Source organism: Sceloporus occidentalis, unplaced genomic scaffold (assembly GCF_023333645.1).
Source record: "Sceloporus occidentalis isolate IW3139 unplaced genomic scaffold, rSceOcc1.0.p SCAF_202, whole genome shotgun sequence".
In the NCBI taxonomy this organism is placed as follows: Eukaryota; Metazoa; Chordata; class Lepidosauria; order Squamata; family Phrynosomatidae; genus Sceloporus; species Sceloporus occidentalis.
Genome location: NW_028317182.1, coordinates 77,169 through 87,337, shown reverse-complemented (window position 1 = coordinate 87,337; position 10,169 = coordinate 77,169). Strand labels below are relative to the sequence as shown.

Here is a 10,169-nt window from a genome sequence, read left to right as displayed (position 1 = left end):
AGTGTTGGGTTACAACTCTGGAGGCCAGGGTCCACTCCTCCATGAAACCAGCTGGGTCCCTTGGGCAAGAAGTCACACTCTCTCTGCCTCAGGGAAGGCAATGGCAAACCTCCTCTGAACAACTCTTGCCAAGAAAACCCCAGGAGAGGCTCCCTAGAAGTCGGCAATGACTTGGAGCTACAGCACAAAATACAACACAGCCTCAAGAAAGAGACAGCATGGTTTAGTGGCTGGAGCATTGGACTATGACCCTGGAGACCAGGGTTCGAATGCCCTCTTGGCCATGGAAACCCACTGAGTAACCTTAGGCAAGAAGTCACACTCAGGGAGAGGTCCTTGCAAAACCACTTCTGGACAAATCTTGCCAAGAAAAGCCTGCAAAGGGCTTCCCTTAGGGTTGACATGTCAGAAACAACAATAGAAGTAACACTACTAAGGGGGCTTAGTCACAACTCAAAATCCAGATAGGTAGAAAGAAAGAAAGAAAGAAAGAAAGAAAGAAAGAAAGAAAGAAAGAGACATGGGAGTTGTAGTCCTAGTTCAGAGGGATTGGAGGGGCCTTACTACAGGGCAGGACCCCTCCTCTTTCTGGCATTCTGGATGCTGGGACATCCAGTCCAGGAAATACACTGTAAATCCCATTGGCAAGAGAAAAGGCTGCTACTGCCTTTCAGATCCAGTTTGCCCCAAATCCTTTATGAGGCCAGAAACCCCTTTTTTAGGAAGCGAACACCAAATATCTCAGGAAGGCTCTCTATCTCCCAAGGCCCCCTCCCTCCAGGACTTCCTTCCTTTCTTCCCTTCAGTCTCTCTCTCTCCCCTGAAGGCCTCAAACTGCCAACTGCCAAGCGCTGAGGCAGAGGCAGCCATTTTTTGTTCTGGTGGCCATTTTGTGTTCCATCGACCATTTTGTGTTCCGGTGGCCAACCTTCTCTGAGGCCTCAGTTGAACAGAGGCTTCTCTTTCTCTCCTGAGGCTCCAGAGTCAGAAGGAGGCCAGGCTCCTTGGGCCAAAAGGAAGGAAGTGTGTCCCTTTGTGTGCCATTTGTGTCTCTTTTCTGAGAGAGTTTTCTTATTACAAAGCTCTGCTCCTTCTGGGGAACATGGGTTTTAAAAGGGATTCAGAAATGGGGAGGATAGTTTTAATACAAGCCTTATTCTTCTTCTTCAGTAACATCGGGCTTTGGCTCCTAAGAGGAGGCTAGTCCCCCAAAAAAGGCGTAAAGTGGCTCCTTTGGGAGGTTTTAAAAGTCTCCTCAGTTTCCTTATTAATAGTTTTTCAGGCAAGAAGGAAGGAGACAGACTGCAATAACTCATATTACCAAGAATGAAACAAACAAACATACAATCAAAGAACAACAAGAAGAATAAGGATTAGACAGAAAAAAAAAACTCCTTATTTTTTAAAAAAGCAAAACCATTTTTAACAGGATAAAAATTCGACTTGGGTGCTTCTATCCTTTTACAACCAACTCGGGCTTTATCTGCATTATCGAAATAATCTGGATCGAAACCTTTTTAACTCTCCTGGTTCTGTCCTATGGAATCCTGGGATTTGTAGTTTGTTGTGGCATGAGAGCTCTCTGGCAGAGAAGGCTAAGTGTCCGAAAGGTAAAATCCCAGGATTCCATAGCACTGAGTGGTTAAGGCAGTGTCAAAGTGCCTTATTTCTATAGTGCGGATGCAGCCTTCTTGGGAAAGGGGCAGATGCTGGGGAAAAGAGGAGGAATGCAGAAGGAAAGGAGGATGGACGGACAGACGGAGGGCCACCTGCAGCTGGACTGGTCTCCCTGAGCGGTCAAGACCTGAACTGAGTTGTGGACGATAGGCACTCTTGATATCAATATTAATATCTGTCACTATTGTACAATAGTGAACAATTAAGGAGGGGATCAGATTCCTCCTTTCAATAGCATCAGGAAAATGTTTAGGTGTTGTTAAGGTTTGGAAGTCCTATTTGGGGACTTTTTGTGTTCTCACAGCCATCGGGTGCCATCAGGAATACTTTTCTTTAGGATCAGAAATCCTGTTTGGGGTCCCTTCCGACTTTAGGGCCCTTTCATCGCCCATTTTGTGTTCTCTCAAGGCCTCAAACTGCCAACTGCCAAACACTGAGAATCAAGGTGCCATTTTGTGTTCTGGAAGCCATTTTGTGCTGCTTGTGACTGTGGGGAATAATGTTCCAGAACCTTCTCTGAGGCCTCAGTTGAACAGAGGCTTCTCTTTCTCTCCTGAGGCTCCAGAGTCAGAAGGAGGCCAGGCTCCTTGGGCCAAAAGGAAGGCAATGTGTCCCTTTGTGCCTCGGGCCCTCCATTTTGGGGCGAAGGAAGGAAGGAAGGAAGGAAGGAAGGAAGGAAGGAAGGAAGGGATCTGTGGGGGGGTCTGAGGAAGGGGAGGCAGGAGACTCAGGGCCAGTGGGCTTTGGAAGCAGGGAGAGAGAGGTGGGGAAAGAAGCCCTCCCTTTGGGCCCTAGCTGGGGAGGGTCCCACCGGTCCTTGCCTCCCCCTTTGGGAAAGGCGACCCCCTCAGCCCCCTGGACTCACTCCTGCCTCTCATTTCTAGGGCTGGGACTCAGAGGAGTTTCCTAGGCATTGTCACCTTCTGTCCTCCATGGCCATTGGCACTGACCCCTTTTCCCATTGCCTTCCCTCCCTCAGCCCTGTGGACCTCCTCCGCATTCAGAGCAACCCTTCTCTACTGCTGAGGAGACGGCCTCTGACCCAGGGAAGCTCCAGCCATAAAGGACTGCAGAAGAGACCTTTCTGGGGCTGCAGGAATCAGGTTCTTTATACTGAAGGTAGGCCTTTATTCCTGGAGCTGGAAGAGGATCTTTGTTTAAATGTTTCAGTCCAGGATTATGTGGAAAGGTTGCAGCTGAGAGAGTGAGTCCATGCTTTGTAGGCATAAAGCCCCCAATTCCATCTCTAGCACCATTTTCTTCCCAGAAGGTGGAAGTGAGATTTCCAGACCTCAGACACACAGTTCGCCAGTGAGCCCTTTTTATGGGGACTGTGTGTGTACATGTTGTTTACTAGAGCTTTGTGAGATGTTAGTTTCACTGGGTTTACATACATCTTCACTTCCCTCAAATGAGCATAATCTAGGGTGCAATGTTCAGTCATAAGCCTATATATTTATACATTTTTGTTATATCAAATGCAACACATTCAGCAGTGTGCATCTTTTTCAAAAATATACAAGGAAAAGTGAAGAAATTGTGGATTTTACAATAGATCCATTCAGAAACAATGCAGACAAATGTACATGCCTAAATTTCTATGTGGCTTTAGCAAGCAGAGGGAGGAGGTGCACACCTCATGCTCCTGCCATGACTGACATAGACAAACACAGCAGTTAAGCTTAGAGAAATAGTCTCATTTGAAAAAATGAAATAATTATTTTGACCAGTGTCTAAATGGGAAGGGGGCCATGATGATGGGAGGGCATGGATCAGATCTGTAAGGTAATTCATGTCTCATTCAGCCCAAGAGCTAGAGCTTCTCCACCTGGGACATAAAGCAGGTCCTCCTCCTCCTCCTCTCTGTGAAAGAGAAGTCAGATTCTCATCAGTCATGACGACACAGCATGAAAAATTTGTATTCCTGAATTCAAAATCTGAGGAGTCCTGAATCCTGTTGGTTAACTGTCGAGAGTAGACCCATTAAACCCATAAGGGACTGGTGAGTCAACATATAAATAAATCAAACTGATTCAGTGATTCTACTCTGATCAGGACTAGGCATAGGATACAGGCTAGGATTTAGGTCTGCATATGGCTGGAACAGGATATTCCCAGGTCAAGATGAACAGGTAACAGTGTGGAAAATGGGCATTCTCCACATGGGCAGAGAAACTCTCAGAATTGTGACTTCTCTGCATGCAGAAGTCTGCCATAGGAATTGGGTGCTCCCTTTCCATCAGCTCAATCCTCTGGTGCCCCCTGATCCTGGGAGAAGGGCTGGATCCCATGGAAGGGGAAAAACTTGAGAAGATAGAGCTCCTTTCCTGCCCTTCCTGACGAGGGGCCTCCCTGGGGAAGGGACAGTTGTAGACCCATTCCACCCAGAGCAACACTGGAGCATAGAGAGTTCTGCTGGTTTGGCCATTGGGAGAATAAGGAACCACCAGGCCAGACAGCCTGACCCAGCAGAACCCTCTATGCTCCAGTGTTGTTCCGGGTGGAATCAGGCTACTGGATGTGAGGTATTAGGGAAGCATCCAACTGTGTTTCTGTAGTCAGAAGCAAAATGAAGACATGTTCCTCTGAGGGCCACTGTGGACCTCTGCAGGTTTCAGCAGATAATGCACTCATTTCACATCTAGATATGAGGAAATAGTCAGGACTTTTTCCAGTTCCCATCCCCTGATCCCCAGCTACCCTCACAAGGCATGGAGTACCTGTTGTGTAGGGGAGCTGCAGTGAGTCTTCTAGGTCCAGGGGGCTTTGGTTGGTGCAGAGGGAGAAAGGAGATGCCTCGGCCCAAAGGAGTCATTCGTTACCTGCCTATGTCACCAGCAGGATGCTGATCTCTGACTTTGAGTGCTGCAGGGTTTCTTGCTAAACCAAGCCTTACCCTGGTCTCTTTTCTCAGGAACTTCATCTCGACCCTCTTGACACAGTGTTGGGACATCGTTTGCTGGAAGTGACCCAAGTACAAGGCCACCAGGATCCCCTGCCCACCTAATGGCCAACACAAAGGACAAGCAGAGGGAGTTGGGCTCCAACAGAAAGAGGCTACCAAGGTACAAAAACTCTTTGGTAAGTTGCCATCCTGACTATTAGTTTCATATGTGTCATTGCTGGACCGGCTCATGAAAGCAAGCGGAGAACATCCTGTCCCAGTGTGGCAGAGAGAGTCCTGGTTAATCCTCTGTCACCTCATTTTTTCAGGGGCTTAGAAAATGTCCTATTTCTCTCTCCTCCTCCCACTTTCCCCCTTCTCCTCAGGTCAGCTCAGTTGCTGCAAAGTACATTCCAGGTTCAGAAGAGTCTGCAGCCCATCAACGCAAAAGAGGGGAGAGGGGAGAGGGGAGGAGAAAAGTGGGCAGGGTCTTGCCATTGCCAGGAGTCTCCACCAAAAGCAAAATGCTGTACCCTTCCTCACTTGAGTGATATTTATCATTAATAATTTTAGCCATATTGATCCCCTTCTGGTGTTGCTTGTCGACATGTGTCTTGCTTTCCCAATCTGTGAAATGCTGGGGGATATGGAAGAATATCTCTGGACCTAAATTGAGGGTGGGCCCAGTGGCCCTCAAGCCCAGAGTACTCCCCAGAAGTTCTTTTTAAAAATGAAATTAGGTGAGATGTGGCTAAATGTACTATAATTTATTGGTTATTAAATGTACTATACATGTTGGGATAGTCAGTACCCTAATCAATCAATAATATCCCAGAAATGGCCTAAATTATATTCTTTATTATGTTGTATATTATATTGAAAAAATTTGAGACAAACTGGATCTCTACCTGGACCGGGGGAGCCTTGAAACAGTGGTACACGCTCTGGTAACCTCTCGACTTGATTTCTGTAATGCGCTCTACATGGGGCAACCCTTGTACCAAACTCGGAAGCTTCAGTTGGTTCAGAATATGGCAGCCAGGCTGGTCACTGGTTCTTCCAGGGTCAGCCACATAACACCTATCTTGAAAGATCTGCATTGGCTGCCTATTCGCTTCCGGGCGCAATACAAGGTGTTGGTCGCGACCTATAAAGCCCTAAATGGCTTGGGCCCAGAGTACTTGGAGGACCGCCTCTCCCCATATAATCCGCCCCGCACACTTAGGTCAGGAGGGAGACACTTCTGCGAGTTCCTGTGACGAGATTGGTAATAACAGCGCAGAGGGCTTTTTCAGTCGCTGCCCCGCAGTCCTGGAACTCTCTCCCTATCGAGCTCCGCTCAGCCCTCTCCCTTGAGTCCTTTAAGAAGAATTTGAAGACCCATTTGTTTCGGCAAGCTTTCCCTACCATGTCCTGAATTATCTGCTCCTGTAATGATGTTTGATCGTGTTTTAGCTAGGGGGTTTTATTGATGTTTTTATTGGTCTTAAGTTAGGAATGAATGATGGCTTTTATGATGTTGTATGGTTTTATCTTGGGGGGTTCCTATGTTACATAATGTATTGTTATTGTTTTGTTATTATTGTTAACCGCCGTGATCATTGGAACGGCAGTATATAAATAAACCTTCATTCATTCATTCATTCATTCATTCATTCAAAGGCTGTAGCTTTTTGCTTTCTTGCAGAATTTAAAGTTTACTTCCTGGACTGAATTCTGAATTGTTGAAACAATATTTGTGATGCACCATGTCTGGATAAGGGCTATTTTCTGTTGCAGGTGACCTTTGCAGATGTGGCGATATATTTCACTGAAGAGGAATGGAAACTGTTGACGAAAAAGCAGAAACTTATGTACAGTTCTGTGATGATGGAGAGTTATGAGAATGTGGCCTCTGTGGGTAAGGAACCTGAATCCATTGCCCTTCCTGTGAAGACTGAGGGCCCTTTCATAATTCACTGTCAGAGCGCTATGATTCCACTTTAGAATTATAGAATCAAAGAGTTGAAATAGACCACAAGGACCATCCGGTTCACTCTTCTGCCATGCAGGAATAGACATTCAAAGCACCCCCGAGAGATGGCTATCCAGCCTCTGTTTAAAGACCTCCAAAGAAAGAGACTCCACCAAACTCTGAGGGAGTATATTCCACTGTTGAAGAGCTCTTACTCTCAGGAAGTTCCTCCTAAAGTTTAAGTGGAATCTCTTGTCCCTGTGGCTTGCATCCATTGTTCCATGTCCTTTTCTCTGGAATAGCAGAAAGCAAGCCTGCTCCATCCAGAATATCACATCTCTTCAAATATTTGAACAGGGCTATCATATCCACTCTTAACCTTCTCTTCTCCAAGCTAAACATATCCAGCTCCCTAAGTCGTTCCTCAGAGAGCATGGTTTCCAGACCGTTCACCATTTTGGTTTCCTTCTTCTGGACATGCTCCAGCTTCTCAACATCTATTTGAATTGTGGTGCCCAGAACTGGACACAGGATTATTGCAAGTGAGCCCTGACCAAAACAGAATAGAGTGGCACTATTACTTCCCCAGATCTTGACACTATACTCCTATTGATACAGCCTAGGATCACATTGGCCTTTTTAGCTGCTGCATCACACTGTTGACACATGTTCAACTTGTGCTCGGCTACCATTCCTAGTTCCTTTTCACACGTAATTTAATTGCCTTAACAACCTCCTGTGGAATAGTGGAATTTCTAGTTTATTGTTCTCCACTTTGTAATGTTTCTAATTATCGAATCCTAAACTACGAATTCTGGAATTTTGTGGGAAGGAGCCATGGAGATTAATGCTTTTTGCCCTTAAATGGTCCTCAGCCCATTCCTGAGCATGTTTCCTGGCTTTTGTGGCCCCTCTTCCAGCCTTTTGAGGCTCTGGAGAGGCTTTCTGGGGAACAGGCATCCTTTGGCCCTGCAATGGCTCAGAGAGGGCCCAACAGTGGCAAAATGGCCTCCACTTTCCCAAAGGGATGCTGTGGGATATTGAGGGGCAAAACATTATTCCATATTTTTAGGTGACACAATGTGGGGTTGCCTCTGAGATCCCCTGGGAGCCAATGTAATCCCCACCCCTAATAGTAATCCATCCCAGTCTTGGAGATGCCTTAAAGCTGTTTTAAGGCGCCTCTCTGGCATCTGACCCTCACCAAAATTGGAATCCAGGTCCCAGCCCCCTTGTTCTCCCTTTCCTAATACATTATTTGTATATTGATTATCCTGCCTTTCTCAACAAATGGGCTTCAAGGTGTCCCTTTTATGCATCACACACACTATGTGGGTGTGTTTCTGTCTGTGATAGAGAGATGGAGGGAATGTGAAAAACAGAAAAGCGGGAAAGAGATGCTCAAGGTGAGATGCTGAAGCAGTGCAGATGGGCAAGAGGGAAGGTTGGAGAGCGGATGAAGAAAAGGAAGGAGATCAGGCCCTTGGGAGCCAGGAGGGGAAGGCAGGAGCAAAGCCAGGATCTCCTAGCTCTGTGCGGAGAGGAAGGACCTCTGGGAAGGGCCAGGAGAGGGGCCTTGGGGATTGGGAGGCAGGTACCAACTTCACAGATTTTAAGAACTGGTTTGAGTGAACTGTGAGAACATGGCTCAGGCCTTGTTTTCAGACATATTAAGGAGCTCCATATTGCAGTTATCAGCAATGTCTATGAAGAGAGGAAAGTTGACATAAAAATTCATTTTTCGCTAATGTTTCTTTTCCTACTTAAGCTTCCTTAGCTCCATGGTTGATTCAAGAAGTCCTTTGTTACCCAAACTGCTCGAGTCTAGGGAGGATACCTGCAAGTGCTATGCTTTTAGAGGAATTAGCTGAATAGAACGAAATAGTTTTACTGGGGCAATAGTGACCTCAGGACTCAGCCAAGCTATAGCAGGTCCTGAATCAAACAAATATTCAGAGGGATTTGAAGTAGGTTTTTGTGTTTTATTTAGGGGGAAAGCAAAACACACAGACACATACAAATAAGTGTTCATACACACACGCAAGAACTAGGTAACAAAGATGGGTGTGGTGAATAGATGTAAGGCTTTGTTAATGGTGATACGTTATCTATCCAGATCTTTCTTCCAATTGCTGAGGATTTGGAGTGGGAAGAGGTCAGTAGTTCCCGCGACAATTGGGGTTGGTGAGTGCATGGAGGTGCTTAGCCAAGAAAACAAACAGTGTCTGTCTGTAACTGGACTGACACTGAAGAACAGCAAGTCTGGGCTGATATTTATTAGTGAAATTGGTGCTTGGGGGCAGAAACCAAGGGTTCAGAAAGGTTTATATCACTTTAGAATATTTCCTGTGTGGGGGAAGAATGGTTTGAAACCAAATTGAATTCAGTGGGTGTTTGATGCAAATGCCTGAGACAAAAGGGATTAGCACACTGAATCTCAGGTCCTTGTTGGCTCTGAATTTTGATTGCGTTCACAAGCCAATGTACATTGCAATCTGAGGTGATGCACCCAGATGCAGCTCAAAAATAACATAGCAGAGTACAGAAGCAAGTATCTAGATATAGGCGTTGGCAATGACTGAACACTTTTCACACTAAAAATAAGGCACAAACACAGTTGATTTCCTCGAAATCCTTGGAGGTTCTCTCTCTTGAGTTGCAAAACAATACAAATATTTGCAAGCTCTCCTCTCCGACTTCCATCAACTTGACCGTCTCCTGAACACACAACTCCAATCCAATCCACATGTGAGCTGCATACTGTATTGGTTGGGAGTCATCTCCTGGTGCCAAATAAGCATGAAATGACCTCAGCAGTTAGCTACCATCATGCCTTGGGCTCTGACTCAGGACTCTTTGGCAGTCTCACAGGATATGATGCCAGCTGTCAATCAAAGTATTTTTGCACATATTTAATTGAATTTTTTTAACAGTCCTTTGACTATCTTCTTCTACTGATTCCCTCAAGGCAGTCCCCATTCTTTCCTAGCTCCTATGAGTAAAGATGCAACCGTTCAATGGATTTAGGGGCATAAGCAGCAGGGTCATGCTTGGGTTATTCACAGCAACTTTATTAAATGGGGCAACACCCTCCTCTCTTAACTCTGATTTTCAGTCTTGTCTGTCATTGTCCTTCTTTACAGAAAAACATTTGATTCATGAGAGAGTCCACAGAAGAAAGAAGTCACACAAATGCCAGCATTGTAAGAAACGTTTTGCTTACAAATCAATCCTTGTCATGCATCAGAGAGTCCACACTGGAGAGAAGCCATACAAATGCCAGCATTGTGGGAAATGTTTTTCTCAGAAGTCAGTCCTAATGATACATCAGAGAGTCCACACAGGAGAGAAGCCATACAAATGCCAGCATTGTGGGAAATGTTTTTCTTGGAAGTCTGACCTAGTGAAACACCAGAGAGTCCACACAGGAGAGAAGCCATACAAATGCCAGCATTGTGAGAAATGTTTTTCTTTGAAGGCAGACTTAGTGAGACATCAGAGAGTCCACACAGGTGAGAAGCCATACAAATGCCAGCATTGTGAGAAATGTTTTTCTTTGAAGTCAAACCTAGTGAAACACCAGAAAGTCCACACAGGAGAGAAGCCATACAAATGCCAGCATTGTGAGAAATGTTTTTCTCGGAAGTCAGACCT

At 45.7% G+C, this 10,169-nt stretch overlaps 1 long non-coding RNA gene across 2 annotated transcripts; it reads left to right on the top strand.

The window, feature by feature from the left end:
* The first annotated feature begins 988 nt into the window (after window positions 1-988).
* LOC149278055 (uncharacterized) lies at window positions 989-9,719 on the top strand. 2 transcript variants are annotated; one of them, XR_016278799.1, is made up of 5 exons: window positions 989-1,023; window positions 2,657-2,796; window positions 4,592-4,758; window positions 6,341-6,461; window positions 9,659-9,719. It is a non-coding gene; the product is annotated as an uncharacterized LOC149278055 (long non-coding RNA). The 2 variants fall into 2 exon arrangements; XR_016278798.1 differs by lacking the exon at window positions 989-1,023 and having other exon boundaries at window positions 2,437-2,796.
* The last annotated feature ends 450 nt before the right edge of the window (window positions 9,720-10,169 follow it).